This window comes from Leucopleurus acutus (genome assembly GCF_964270905.1).
Source record: "Leucopleurus acutus genome assembly, chromosome: 4".
NCBI classification, from domain to species: Eukaryota; Metazoa; Chordata; class Mammalia; order Artiodactyla; family Delphinidae; genus Leucopleurus; species Leucopleurus acutus.
The window spans coordinates 75012672-75028957 of record NC_139146.1 but is presented as its reverse complement, the minus strand read 5'-3'; the positions used below and the strand labels follow the sequence as shown (position 1 = coordinate 75028957).

Genomic DNA, 16286 nt, shown 5'->3' with positions numbered 1-16286 from the left:
CTTACTGATAGCAACCATTATAAATGAGAATGCTAATGTTTGGCAGTTTTGATATCACCAATAAATATTATAACTAACTTCTAACAAATAAGAACAAAAATAATACATTAGAAATCTATATCCAAAGATAATTTTCTTTCTCATTTATTCATCTGTCATCTGGACAAGTTATTTAGTCTCCTTAAGTTATTGAAAATAATGCTAATGATTTAATAATAATTTGATTACAGTGACTTTATTGTTTTTCTAGATTTCAATTTTCTTTTATTCTGACAGTTTTCTAATGTTTACAATTACACTTCTAAACATTTTCCTTAAAGTGACAGATAATGTTTAAAGAGAAAAATTTCTGACGTTTATTTTACTGGTTAATGCCTATCTTTTTATATCACAATATTGCGTTCCTGACATTTTTTAGTCTAATATACAGGAGTTTCAGGTGTGTAATGTCAGGATTATGATTATAAAATTCTGTTTAGTAGAAATGTGAATAATCTTACAAAGAGATTTCAAAACAGGTAAGAAAACATATCCAATAGGAGGTTATAGATTTATGTAGTTGAAATAAAGGGCAAGTGGTAGTACTTTTTACAATTTTTCTAGGAAGCATTTCCAAGATTTCTTCTTTTTTCTCTGAAATATTGAGGAGAAAATCTTTTAAAGTAGTTTCTATACAATATAAATTACATGTAAACAATATTTCTTATAATTGATAAATTTTTGTTTATTTTTAGGAAACATAGTCCAACATTTACAGCCAATTTGTTTTTTGGAAAGTCTTACTGGAAGGAAGAGTTATACCTACCTAAAGCTTCACAACCTGTTTTACTCCTTTTAACCTTGAATATCACACTTTACAGACTGAAAACACTCCGTCACTAAAAAGCTTAATTAAAAGATTTCCAAACTTTGCCAGGAAACCTAGGGAACCATGATTTCAAGTTAATATCTTTATAAATTTGGTGTAAAACTGTTACCAAAAATGTATGTATTGTATTGTAATTTCCCCTATATACAGAGACACAAAATAAAATTAAATCCATGATCCCTCACAGCCCTCTGAGATTATATTCACATCCCAGATTCACAGTAAACTATGGCACACAGGGTAACCATCCCCCCAAATGGCAGACTCCAAGCTGACATACACAAAGCTCTAAAAGAAACTTTACTTGAAAAGCAGGATCCCGACACCAGGTCATTCAATTTAAGGCCTAAGGAAATTGAACTTTGGTCAGCAGGTTTTTGCTATACCTATCTTATTGTCCACCAATCAATCATGGGTGGCACATCATTCAACAAATATTTATTGAGCACTTACTACATTGATTACAGTGACTTTAAATAGTTTTCCATGTTCCTAGGATAATCAAAGTACTCAGAGAAAAAAAGTTATTATGAATGCTTCTATTTTCTTGCCAATAGATTTTTCTTAGATGGTACAACTGATACCATCAGGATTTCACAAGAATTAGCCTGTGTGAGAATCACCCATGTTAGTCAGTAAAGCTCTAAATGATAACATTTCCTCGTTATTAAGACTTGTTTCTTGGGCTTCCCTGGTGGCGCAGTGGTTGAGAGTCCGCCTGTCGATGCAGGGGACACGGGTTCGTGCCCCGGTCCGGGAGGATCCCACATGCTGTGGAGCGGCTGGGCCCGTGGGCCGTGGCCGCTGGGCCTGCGCGTCCGGAGCTTGTGCTCTGCACCAGGGCAGGGGGGTGCCACAACAGTGAGAGGCCCGCTTACCGCAAAAAAAAAGACTTGTTTCTCTCTGAAATAATCAAATCATGGGACAATAGAGCTGTTATATTACTAAATGTAACAATGATATTCTTTTATACAAGAAGGGTAGTTTTTAAGGAGAAGTTGTGTGTAAGGCACTTATACTCTATTAACTTTTAGTACTCTGAGGCAGTTATTTGCTAAGTAATACCTAAGGAACAAATTTTAGATGTTCCCAAGTGAAATATTGTGGCTGGTTCAGCAGTTTAAATACTTGGTTCATTTTCTAAAATGTATACATATATTTAAAATTTTTTTACTTTTTTAACATTTTATTAGGACTATTTCAAACCACATGATTAGAAAGGTTCAATGAACACCTAGGCATTCATTCCCCAGCTACAGAACCATCAAAACATGTTCCATCTAACTCAGCCTCACTCCCTGCCCCTCCCCCCACTGGATTATTATGAATCAAGATAACATTTAATTTCATTTGTAAAAATTTCAGCATTATCACTAAAGTATAAGGCCACACAAAAAATTAACTCCAATCCTATCATCACCTTAAAAAATAATAATATTAGGAAAGCTAAAATTAAAAATGATTGATATCAAAAGTTGGTGAGCATGTGGAGCAACTGGAACTCTCATACATTGGTTCTGGGAGTGTAAAATAGCACAATTACTTTACAGCTTCTTATAAAGTTAAATATACATCTACACTGTCACCTAACAATTTCACTCCTAGGAATTTACCCCCAAAGAAACAAAAACATATACAGAAGGTCCTGGCTTAGGACTTTTCAGCTTTACAATGGTGTGAAGGTGATATGCATTCAGTAGAAGCCATACTTGGAATTTTGAATTTTGATGTTTTCCAGGCTAGCAATATGTGGTACAATCCTCTCTCATGCTGCTGGGCCAAGCAGTGAGCCACATTTCCCAGTCAGCCGTGTGATCACAAGAGTAAACAACACTAAAAGCATTCTGTACCCAGACAATCATTATGTTTTTCACTTTCAAAACAGTGTTCAATACATTACATGAGGTATTAAGCAATTTATTATAAAATAGGCTTTGTGTTAGGCGATTTTGTCCAACTGTAGGCTAATGTAAGTGTTCTGAGCATGTGTAAGGTAGGCTAGGCTAAGCTATGATGTTTGGTAAGTTGGATGTATTAAATTCACTTTCAAATTATGATATATTCATACCATGGGTTTATTGGGAAGTAACCCCATCCTAAGTTAAGGGATATCTGAGTGCACAGAAAGACCTGTGCAAGAATGTTGATAATGTTTTACTCATAATACCCCAAACTGGAAACCACCCAAGTGTCCATAAACAGGAGAATGGATTGTTTTTAAAGTGGAATATTTATACAATGGAATGCTACTGAGCAATAAATAGAAATTAACTACTAGTATATGCAACAGCATGGATAGATCTCAAAAACATTATTTGATATATATTCATTAGAATGGATGCACTCAAAAAGACAGTAACAGATGTTGACAAGGATATGGAAAAACTAAAACTCTTATACTTTGCTGGTGGGAGAGTAAAATGACATAGCCACTTTGGAAGATAGTTTGACTGCTTCTTTACAAGTTAAACATAAATGTACCATATGACCTGGTAATGCATCTACTTATCTACACAAGATAAATGAAAACATATATGAGGACAAAAACTCACATGTGAGTGTTAACAGCAGCATTTTCACACTAGCCCCAAATTTGAAACAACTCAAATGCTCAATAAGAGATGAATGGATAAATAAAATATGGTCTATCTGTACAATGGAATATTATTCAGCCAATAAAAAGGAATGCTACAACATGGATGAACCTAAAAATATTATGCCAAGTGAAAGAAGCCAGACACAAAGACCACAAATTGTATGATTCAGTTTATATGAGTTGTCCAGAAAAGGCAAATGTGTGGAGACAGAAAATAGATTAGTAGCTGCCTGGGTTGGATACAGAAATGGGGACTACTTGAAAATGACCCTACTGGATCTTTTTTTTTTTTTTTTTAATTTTGGTTTCTGCTCTGATTCTTTTTATTTATTTGTTTGTTTGTTTTGGGCTGCATTGGGGTCTTTGGCTGCACATGAGCTTTTCTCTAGTTGTGGTGAGCGGGAGCTACTCTTCATTGCAGTGCATAGGCTTCTCATTGCAGTGGCTTCTCTTGTTGAGGAGCATGGGCTCTAGGCACGTGGGCTTTGGTAGTTGTGGCACAAGGGCTAAGGCTTGTGGGCTCAGTAGTTGTGGCTCACGGGCTCTAGAGTGCAGACTCAGTAGTTGCGGCACACGGGCTTAGTTGCTCCGCAGCATGTGGGATCTTCTCGGACCAGGGCTCAAACCAGTGTCTCCTGTATTGGCAGGCAGATTCTTAACCACTGTGCCATCTGGAGCCTGAGCCTACTGGATCTTACTGGGGTGATAAAATATTCTAAAACTGGATTATATGATCGTTGCACATCTTGGTAAACTTACTAAAAGTCATTCAATTGTATACTTAGAGTGGGTGAATTTAATGATATGTAATGATATGTAAAGAAGCCAGATACAAAAGAGTATGTTAGTGTATGATCTTTTTATATGAAGTACAAGAATAGGTGAAATTAATCTGTTGTGCTAGAAGCTAGAAATTGGTTACTCTGAGGTAAGAGTTGGGGGTTATTGACTGGAAAGGAACAGGAGAAAACTTTCTGGGGTGATGGAAATTTTCTACGTCTACATCTTTATCTTATTTTGGGCGGTGGCTACCCAAATTGTTAAAGCAGATACAATTATTAAAACTGGTCATACTGAACACCTAATATCTGTGCATTTTATTGTATGCAAATTATACATTCATTAGAATCATACCAATACTTCCCTTAATACTATAGAATATTCAGTTCTGAATCCCCTAATTGTTTATTTGTATATAATTGATTTGTTTGAATTAGTATCTAAACAAATTCCATACATTGCCCTTAACTGGTATGTCTCTCAAGTCTTTTTTTTCCTCAAGAAAAATAACAAAGTTGATTTATAGGTAGTGCGTGTTTTGCACATGCATTTCCTTCACTCCATTTTTTCAGTACTTTTTAAAGAAATAACTTACATATGATAAAATGCAAAGTGTTCAGTGTATAGCTTGATGATCTTTTGAATATGAACATGTATTTCTAATTTAAAAGGTAAATTGGCCACATTGTAAAACGCGTGAAATTGAGAGAAGATAAAAACAATCACAATCACCATTTTGGTGTATTTCTTTTTATCTTTTTTTGCAACCGCCTCTTAGTGAAATAATATATATAAAGTGCTATATCATCATCATCATTTCACAGGCATATATTGCTGAGGAAATGGTCAAATTTGCAGCTATAAATCTTAGTAAATCAACCATATTGGATTTTGAAGCCCCAAGCATACTATCTGATGCTATTCTATCGTGTTCATATCTAAGCCACAGTTAGGCAAAGGACATACATGTGTGCAGCAGCAGTGTGTAATTCGCCTGTCTTCTGACGGATTGATTTCTTTCTCTAGGGTATTCACAAACCTGCACAAATTTTCCCGAGGATTGTAACGGTCTTTGTGTTGGATGCAGGGGGAAAGAGACTATTATTCCATCCATCTCCAGACCCATACTCACTTTCCAGTGTAATTTTCCAGTTGACAGAAGGATCACGCAGTTCTTTCCTTTGACATTTTCAAGTTCCAACCGGAGTATGTTTTCTTGAAAATGAGGTCTTGTCCCAGCATATGTTTTGATCTACGCTTACTGTAAACTGACTTATTCCTTACATGGGCTTTTTGGAAACAGTTTACTGACTTATTCCTTACATGGGCTTTTTGGAAACAGTTTACTGACTTATTCCTTACATGGGCTTTTTGAAAACAGTTTCCATGTAATGCTTGAGGTGTTGATTTTTCTTGTGATCGCATTAATTCCCATAAAAATGCCAGGTTTTGTTGAAGAGGAAGAAACTAGGCTAAATGATGGGACCCTTGGGACATGGATATTATTACTTTTACAAGCAGCATTTTTCTCTGGTCTGGAAAAGTTCACAGCATTTCTGTTTTTTTTTTTTTTTTTTTTTTTGCGGGGCAGTCGGGGGGGCGCCGCTGCTGTTCCCTTTCCTGAGATGTAATGAGATGCAATTGATCTGTTAGAAAAAATGGCTTTCAGAGGCTGCAGATACAGTAAAATCTAATCAAAGCAAACAATATTATCCTAAATTGACTTTGAATAAAAAGTGGTTATCCCACTTTCTGAACAGCTTTTAAAATAATACCAAAAGGATGAAAACACAATCAAAGGCAACTTAATATTCTTAAAAGTTTATGATAGGGCTTCCCTAGTGGCACAGTGGTTAAGAATCCGTCTGCCAATGCGGGAGACATGGGTTCGAGCCCTGGTCCGGGAAGATCCCACATGCCGCGGAGCAACTAAGCCCAACTACTGAGCCTGCGCGCCTAGAGCCGGGGCTCTGCAACAAGAGAAGCCACTGCAATGAGAAGCCCACACACTGCAATGAAGAGTAGACCCTGCTCACAGCAACTAGAGAAAACCTGCATGCAGCAACGAAGACCCAATGCAGCCAAAAACAAATAAATAAAATAAATATTTAAAAAACTGTTAAAAAAAATTTATGAGAGCTTTTTCAAAAAACAGTACTGGAGCAGTTAGACATCCATAGGCAAAAAAGAAAGAAAGAAAAAACAAAGAACTTGAGTTAAACTTTATACTTTATGTAAAAATTAACTTAAAAATAATCACAGACTTAATTAAAAATAAAATACAAAAATATAAAACTTTCAGGGGCTTCCCTGGTGGCGCAGTGGCTGAGAGTCCGCCTGCCAATGCAGGGGACGCGGGTTTGTGCCCCGGTCTGGGAAGATCCCACATGCTGCGGAGCAGCTGGACCCGTGAGCCATGGCCACTGAGCCTGCACGTCTGGAGCCTGTGCTCCGCAACGGGAGAGGCCACAACAGTGAGAGGCCCGCGTACCGCAAAAAAAAAAAAAAAAAAAAAAAAAAAAAATATATATATATATATATATATATATATAAAACTTTTATATTTAAGAGAAAAGCTTCAGAACCTAGCACTGGGCAAAAAGCTTTCAGACTTGACACCACAGGCATGACTCATAAAAGGAGAAATGTGATAAATTGCATCTAACCAAAATTAAAATTTTTACACTGTGTGATATCACTTCTATGTGGAATCTAAAAGATAAAACAAACTAGTGAATATAACAAAAAAGAAACAGACTCACAGATATAGAGGACAAACTAGTGGTTAACAGTGGGGAGAGAAGAGGGGAGGGACAAGTTGGGGTAGGGGATTAAGAGTTACAAACAACTATGTATAAAATAAGTAAGCTACAAGGATATATTGTACAACACAGGTAATATAGCCAATATCTTATAATAACTATAAATGGGGTATAACCTTTAAAAATTGTGAATCACTATGTTGTATACCTGAAACATATAATATTGTACATCAGTTATACCTCAATGAAAATTTTTAATAAAAATTAAAATATTCTAGTTTCAAAAAATTAAAAATTTTGCTCTTTATGAGGAGGAGGAGGGCCAAGCTGCAAACTGGAAGAAAATGTTTGTGAATCACATATTCAACATAAGACCTTGTATCTAGAATACAGAGAGAGCTCTCAAAACTCAGTCTAATTAGAAAATGGGCAGAAGACATTAGCACACATTTCACTGAAGAGAACATACAGATGGCAAACAAGCAAGTGAAAAGATGCACAACATCAATGGCTATTAGGAAAGTGCAAATTAAGCCCACAACAAGATATCACTATACACCCATCAGAATGGCTGAGATAAAATCAAAAATAACAATAACATCAAATGCTGGAAAGGATACAGAGAAACTGGATCACTCTTTGCTGATGGGAAAGTAATATGGTACTGCTACTCTGGAAAATAGTTGGTCAATCTCTTATAAAATTAAATAAGCACTTACCATATGACCCAGCAATCGCACTCTAGGGCATTTATCTCACAGAAGTGAAAACTTATATCAACACAAAAACTGTATGCAAATGTTCACAGCAGCTTTATTCACAATAGCCCCAAACTGGATGCCCTTCTGTAGGTGAATGGTTAAATGTAATATAATAAAAAGGAACAACCTCCTGGTAATATATAACAATTTAAATGGATCCCAAGGGAATTATGCTGAGTGTGGGGGAGAAGACATTCTCCAAAGGTAACATAGTATACGATTCCATTTATGTAACATTCTTAAAATAACAAAGGAAAAGCAGGTGGCTGCTGGAGTTAGGGGTGAGGAGAGGGGGTGAGTATGGCTAAAAGAGGGTAGTACAAGGGAGCTTTGTGGTGATGGAATTGCTCTGTGTCTTGATTGTGATGGTGGTTATAAGAATCTGTGCAATTCATAAATTGCACAGATTTGCATAGAACCACAAATTACATAGAACTACACACACACACACACACACACAAGTACACGTAAAACTGGTGAAATCTGAATAAGCTCTATGGATTGTACCAATGTCACTTTCCTGATTTTGATATTGTTCTATAATTATACAAGAAATTACCTTTGGGAGAAAATAAGCAAAGAACACATAGGACTTCTCTGTAAATTGTTTGGCAACTTCTTGTGAATCTATAATTATTTCAAAATAAAAAGTTTATAAACTTTATGAGAGCCTGGGCTGTGTGTTTAGGAAGAGGTCTGGATGGTAAAAGACCGTTGTAGTCATTTGTCCCATCTCCTCCTTCTGCCTTCCTGAAAAATTGGTGGGTCTAAATCTTGAAAGTTTCATGGAAGTAAATGAATTCTCCTTCTTGTGTCTGTTCTTCCTATTCTTGGCATTGACAGTCTTCATTATGAAATACACAAAAATGGAGTAAAACTTTAGAAGAAGTTTTCAAAACCCTCTCTTCTATTTAATGATTTCTCTTCCTCATCTACTTGTTAGTCATCACCAGCATAGTAAAACTTACTGTGCACTTATTTCGTGCCGGTCACTGTTGCAAATGTAAGAATCCCAACTTAAAAGAGAAATGGAAATTTTTGATTTACTTAACTCTGAACATCAAAGGATGACCTGGCTTCAGGCCTGGCCAGATGTCAGCATATATAACAATTTCCATCTCTCTCTCTCTTTCTCTGTCTCTCCATTTCTCATGGCTACTTGGTATCATTCCAAGACAGCCTCTCTGCATGTGGTAACCCACATGGTCCATGTATGTCAGACTCACAGAGAAAGAGAAAGCCTTTGCTATAGCTCTGAGGCAAATTCAGGGATCAATCCTTGAATCATGTGAGATTCTTACAGAAAAAGGAAGGGATGTTATGCAGGCAAAAAAAATTTATGCACTCTTAGTTTACAGATAATCAAAACTGGATCTTTCAAAGGTCAATTAGTATTGCAACGTCTTGCTACCAGTAGGTGGTGCTGCTCTGAATCAAGAGCTAGATTGTCTAGGTCCTCTGCTCAAGTTCTCAATCATGAGGTCATACTGCCTCCAAGAATTCTTGCTCTCCTGGTTACATAATCCCAGTGTCTAACAGCATTTCTATATTTATGTTTATTTTCTACCATATGCTGATTGACTCTTTTCTTTATAAATTCCATCTTCTCAAGTCTCCCACACTCACTAGGTCAGAATAGGAAACAGAACCCAGGACAATGAAAGATCGCTTTATCATTCCAACATAGTTATAGGGTGTATCACCATTTATACAGTAGATATATGCTTAAAGGTTGTACACTATTATAAATGAAAGTTTTATAGATCAGTTTTTTATTTTCCTTATTCATGTATACATATTTTTGTGCTTATTGCATGCCAAGTACTCTTAACACCGAGAACTTGAGTTATAGAACAATATGAAAGTGACCATAAGTGTTTTTAAAAGGATAAAAGGATTAAAAACCTGAGTTGGTATTCTCCTAGCAAAGGGAGACAAATAAAAAAACAAACTATGATGTCAGGTGGTAATAAGTGTTAAGGAGAAAAAGGTGTGTAAAGGAGACGGGAAGTGCTGAGAGGAAGAGGGTGCTATTTACTATCCAGGGATCTGGGAAGGGAGACATCATCAATTATGTAACACATTTGCCTTGAGTGCTTTGCCCAATGTAGAATTTACTCAACATTCCTGAAGGTCTCTATTATATGATAGAGTATAATGTGGTAGGATAGGAAAGGAGTTGAAGGCAATTCTTTGGTATATTTTTAAAGAGAATAAAAGTACAGGAGGATAGAAGGATGAGAAAAAGAAGATCAAATTATTTTTATTGATCAACTACAATTGCCACAAATCAAGTGGTAGTTAAACCATTAAACATATGGATGTCATGATGAGAATATCAGGGTTGATCTGCTTGGAAACACACTGAATTAAGGCAATGATTGCCTTAATTTTATTTTTCAGTTTTCTCTAAGAAGTAAATCTATTATTTTGCCTACTTCTGCTTTTTCCCTTTAAGCTGTTTAAAAACTCTGAAATCAGGGTTGAAACTCAAGATTGAAAGTAGCTTACATATGTACTAATGGGTGAAAACATAAAAAAAGGACCTGTGATTAATTTTTGAGAAAAAGGGATTTGATCACTTCATAGATGAATAAAGAGAATGAACTACTCAACATTGACTAATTTTATTCTTCTCAGAAATGTCTTAAATTTCTAGTATTTAATTTAGAGCAACATGACATACATCCATGTACAACATGACATACATCCATATACATTGAGCAAACTCAAGTTATCTGTTATGGTCCACTTAAAAAATCAGAGCTAAAAGTATTTGAGACACTAGAGATAAAATGAGTAGTCATTACTCCTTTTATGATACTAACTGAAATGGTGCTTCTTTTTATATTCAGAAACTCATTCCAGGTCTCTTTTGATTATTTTATTTTAGCATTTTTTAAAAGATCAAATAATATCAATTTTCTTTTCCTTTCTTTCAATTACCTTTGACCAAATGCAGTAAAAAATTTTATTTGAACACACCTATGTAAAGAAATTACATATTTTTTCATAAATACAGATGTCTTTAGAAAATATAATTGTTTTGACTGATTTTTAAATAGATTGAAAAACCAGTCTAGTGATAAAAAATTGTTGTACAACTTATTGTGTAGAAATAATAAATTTTACTTTATCCTTGTATTTTTTAACTGTCATTTAATTTTAGGTTCCATTTTTATAAAACTTCCTGTGTCTGGAAGTATCTGTTTTGCTGCCAGCTTTGCCAAGATGTGATTCATAAGCATGTCAAGAAAATCTAATAAATCTTTCATTAGTGTGTATAAATATTTTAATTGCAATTTAAGGAACAGCGAAAGGTTCTGCCTTCAACGGATTGGAATTTTTTTTAACGTCATGTTTCAAATTAGTAATAACAGTGCTGCATTTCTATAATGGCTTTACCCTCGGAACATCTATCATGTGAAAATCTAGCCCTGTGGGCACCAGTGTAACTGCAAAAAGTTATTGACTTTTTGCTTTTTAAGAAATTCTCTTATTACTTTTCTCAAAAGGAATTTATCTCTAAAGTCTCTCTGCAATAAATCTATGCTGCTTTCAGGCTGCATGGCAACCTTCTCTGGCCTGTACTTAGAGAATTCACCAACAGTATCTCCACCCACAGCTCCTCCTAAATGCAAGAGATTGAAGAGATGAAAGCTAGATCCTTGTGCAAAGACATTAGCAAGAATGTCTCTTGAACATACAAATCTTTTATTCACCATTAGTCCACATCTCACTTACTATGTGCATCGGATGAACCTGAAAAACAACCTCAAGCGGAAGGACTTTTATTCCTGTAAACTGTTTAAAATAAATTTTATCAAATAATTAGAGAAAATAAGAAGAGTTTCCCTCTCCTGTAAAGGATGATGTTGCATTTCTTAAATTTTGTGAGCTGCTACATCATTATCAGGGCAAAGTTAATTATCCTACAACAGAAAGCCTTAAGAAATGTAGATGTATGTGGTCTGTGGTCCTCCATTTCTTGTATTCATTATTCTTTTCTTGTCTCTTAGAAGAGTGTCTTTCCTGCGTTGATTTCTCAGTACACTGTAGTTCATCCAAAAGTCTTTCTGAGTCGAGAGATTTTCCTGGAAGCAGAGAGGTCGATATCCACCTAGTTTGAAGGCACAGATGGGAAAAGGAAAAGTTAGGATTATTGGAGTTATTATAAAATGTATGAAATACTATTGTTCAAAGAGAAGGCAAACTCAAGTTATAAACTGGTAATTTCATCCAGCTGCCAAAGTTGTTTGTGGAAAGAGCTGAAAAGTATCCTTGTCACTAAATAATAGATACCCATCTTCAGAAGCAAATAGACCCCCAATCATTTGGTCATTTTCTTGTAATTGCCACAAATGACCCTCTCGCCTTGAACCTGTGCTCTGTAACCCCACAGTTGGCTTCTCCCCTGAATTCTATTTAGAGACCAAAGGCTAAATTGAGTCTTTGGAGCAGTTTGCTTTTAACTTCCATAATCTCAACAGAACTTTACTCTTCAGTATTAGATACCCTTAAGCAAAAACTTTTCTCTAAATTTCAAATTTGATATTAGGGTGGTATTTCTAAGTGGATCATCCTGCATGAACTTAAGCAGCAAGTAACAGAAAATTGGGAAGATGCATGACAAGGTACAGGTGGTCTTAGAAAAGATAAAACAAGATGCAGAGTTTTCAGCATCTTGTTAGTCTATAAATCTTACAGGTGACACTGGCTTAATAAATGTTTCCTGAATGAGTGAGTGTCCTATAAACCGTTTAGAACAGGTCATCACAAAATCCACTTGCCATTATTTATATAATGATGCTATTCATAAATAACAGTTCTATCAAAGTGACTATTAAGACCAACATTCTCCATCTGGGTTTTATGAAGTATATATTTTCTGCCCTGAAAAAATTAGTTAATGACTATAGCATGATACAGACATGTCATTGATACAGACATGTCTTAGACGAATGCCTTCACAAAGTTCTAGAGGAGGATTTCATAGTTACCAAGAACATCCAGGACTGTTATTTGTTAAATAACAAAATTTGTTATTTTGTACTGTTATTTGTTAAATAACAAAATTTGGATATTTAATGCCAAAAATAGACAAATTTTACTTGTACTAAATTGCAGAGGCTGCCACCATCCTCTGCCACAGGTCATCATCATCGTATCTGGCCTGAACTTCTTTCTTTTTTTCTTTAAATTGAGATGTGATTAACATACCATAAAATTTATCCTTTTAAAGTGTACACTTCAATGATTTTTAGTATATTCACATCATCACTGTCTAATTCCAGCACACTTTTTATCACCCTAAAAGGAATGCCCCTAAAAAGAATCCTCTATTCTTATTAGCAGTCACTCTTCTTTCTTCCCAGCCCCTGGAAACTACTGATCTATTTTCTGTCTGTATGGAGTTGCCTCTTCTGCATATTACGTATAAATGGGATCATGCCATTTGAAACCTTTTGTGTCTGACTTCTTTCACTTAGCATAATGTTTTCAAGGTTCATCCATTTTGTAGCATGCATCAGTACTTCCTCCAGTTTTATGGCTCTGGTGTGGACTTCTACCATGTTCTCCCTGCTTCTACTGGGGTCCTCCACAGTCTGTTCTCCACTGAAGCCAGGGTGATGTTTTGCAAATGTAAATCGAATCATCTCACTCTTCTACTTAAAATCCTTCAAAGACTTCCCATTTTACTTAGAGAAAAAAATTGAACTCCTTCCCATGGTCTCTAAGACCTTTCAGTGATCAGGACCCCACCCTGCCTACTTCCCAGCATCAGCTCCGCATATTCCACTTACTCACTCTGTACCAGTTCTGTGCCAGTTACACTGGCTTCCTTCTGCTCCTGGAAACTTCAGGCTTGGCATTTCTTTCAGTTCCTGCCCCAGGGCCTTTGCACTTGATGGTCCCATTGCCTGAGGCTCTTTTTTCACAGATCTTTCTGGTTTCTTCTTATCTTTCAGGCCTGTCATATCATCCCCTCAGAGAGGCAACCCTAGATAATCCTGTGTCAAGTATCTTTCCCCCAACTCCCAGTCACCTTCTATCATTTCATTACCCTGTTTTCTTTATAGTATTTACTACTATCTGAAATTGTTCTCTTTCCTTGCTTATTATCTACCCCTCCTTGAAAATCTGTCAACTCCATGAAGGCAGAGACTTTAACTGACTTGGTCTCTGCTATATCCCAAGCTTCTAGAATGGAGCCTAGAAGGTGCTCAATTAATATTTGAAGGAATGCATGGCTATCTTGCCTAGAACTCCTAAATCTTCCAGATCTTGCCCCTACTCTCAGCTCCTAAAGCTGGGTCTCTTTATTAGACTTCACTAGACTTAGCTATTGCCAACTACTGCCTGCCTGAGTTTCCATCTGTTGCTGACTCTCCCATTCTCCTGACATTCAACCATCCCCTGCTTCCTAATGCTCTCCGTGATGACTTTTCTAGATACCCCTGTCACAAGCTAGCAGGTCTCACTAATCTGTAGGTCCATGATCTAATTTAGCCTTCATTCTTACAGGTTGTAAACAGAAAGCACAGTCCAGTTGCCAATTTGCAAGAGATAAATAGGTGAGAGGAATCAGCATTGTACCAAGAATCAAACTTTCAGTCTTGAACAGAGTAAGTAGGAATGCATTAGATGCTGCACTATACCTGGTGGTAGATACTGATGTATAAGCTCATGTTAGATGAATGTGAACTAAATACAGATTGGAATGTTCCTAACTAAATTGTTAAGCCTCCACTGTAGAGATCTGGGATCTTGCTTCTTTGGAATATTTGGACAAAAGGGAACCTTGGGAATCAGCTTCCTCCCATTTAGATATTTGTGGAATTCCACACCCCACCCCCGCCCCACTTAGCTCCTAGGTAAATAAAGTATCTATTTTCCCTCATTCCCTCATCCATCTTCTCTTATCATCCAAGTCACACAATAGCACGACCATTTGTCTGCAAGTCATTTTAAGCAGTTCTTAAGCATTTCTTCAAAATAACAACTCATATACAGTGAGTAAAAGGAAAAGCCACATAGAGGGAGGAAATAGTTGCCACACGGTTAACCAACAAAAGCTCCAGATGCATAAAGCATTTCTATAATGGGTAAGAAAAAAACTAACAACCCAAAGGGGAAGAATGGGCAACAGAGATAAATGGACATTTCACTGAAGAGAAAACAATAATGGCCAATACATCTGTGAAAAGATACTCATCCTCATTAGTAGTGGGAGTTGCAAATTAAATCCACAGTGAGATACCACACCCACCAGGGTGGCAAGGGTTTTTGCAAGGATGTGCGGCAATGGAAACTTCATGCGCTGCTAGTGAAGTGTAAATTGGTACAACATATTGGAAAACAATCCAGTGTTTAACTAGATATCCCTATGACCTAATAACTCTATTCCTAGGTATATAACTCAGAAAACTCTTACATATGTGTACCAAGGGCCCTGTACAGGAACATCCGGAGCAGCCTGATTCATTCAGGAAGAAACCTCGTAATACACAAGTCATTTCTTCTCCTGACCTGCTGGGGGTATAAAAAGCATCAAGCCCACTATTTTCAGGTTTTTCTGCTCTCACTGACAGCTCACCCCACACAAGTGGCTGAGACTAGTGATCTTTCACTGCGCCTCCAGGGGACAAAAGAAGGCAATGGGAAACCAGAGCCTTCTTCCCCCGGCCAACATCCTTATTTCATTTACAGTCTTTGCACTACTTTTTTACTACTTTGGGGATAAATCAAGGTACACACAGTCTTGACTCAAATCTCTTCTCATCCATCTTTGAACCTGGACCAGACTCTGTAATCTGGCCTTGTTCACATGCTTCATGGGTACAAGGAACTTTAAAGTGGTAGGCATTCTTTTTTCACTTTATCTATCAGGGTTATTCTCTTGCCTCTCTGTATTTCTGCCAGAGCACCATCCCAATGGGCCTTGTAATACAGCTATTTGAGTGTGGGTTTGGGGTCCTTTATTAAATTGTGATTTCCTTTAGGAAGATTGCTAAATGTTGTATTCTTAAGGACATGTCTTGCATATGGTGGGTTGCACAGTGCATGTTCTAATACATTAAAATCCCTGATTTAGAGGAGAAGCACCTTCAGAGAGTAGAAAGGCCAGCGGGTCCCTCACATGCTGATACCCTTAGATTGTTTAATATCTCTAAGCATCATCAAATGAGAATCATAATACTTTCATATCCCAGAGGTGCTGTGCATTTTAAATGAAATAGCACGGGGAAAGTGCCTGACATAAAGATGTCCCTTAAGAAATGTTAATGTACTTCCTTTTCTACCCTTTCCTCAGCGTTCCTTTCAAAAGGAGTTCAAACAAGATCAGTCTTCCATCTTTCTGGAGAAGGAAATTAAAACTGTATCAGCTGGTGCCCTGGAGGAGGCTGCTTCGTGGATGTTTCCGCGTAAGAAGGAAAGTATGGAGAGGGATAGCAGAAGTCAGGTCACTCTGGAAATCAGAATGCAACAGCTAGGGAGTGACAGCAGGAGAAATGCAT

At 36.7% G+C, this 16286-nt stretch overlaps 1 long non-coding RNA gene across 1 annotated transcript in view; it reads left to right on the top strand.

Annotated features, from left to right (window-relative positions):
• The window catches only part of LOC309961523, a 443244-nt gene that overhangs the window by 66046 nt on the left and 360912 nt on the right, over nt 1–16286 (top strand). The window lies entirely within an intron of this gene.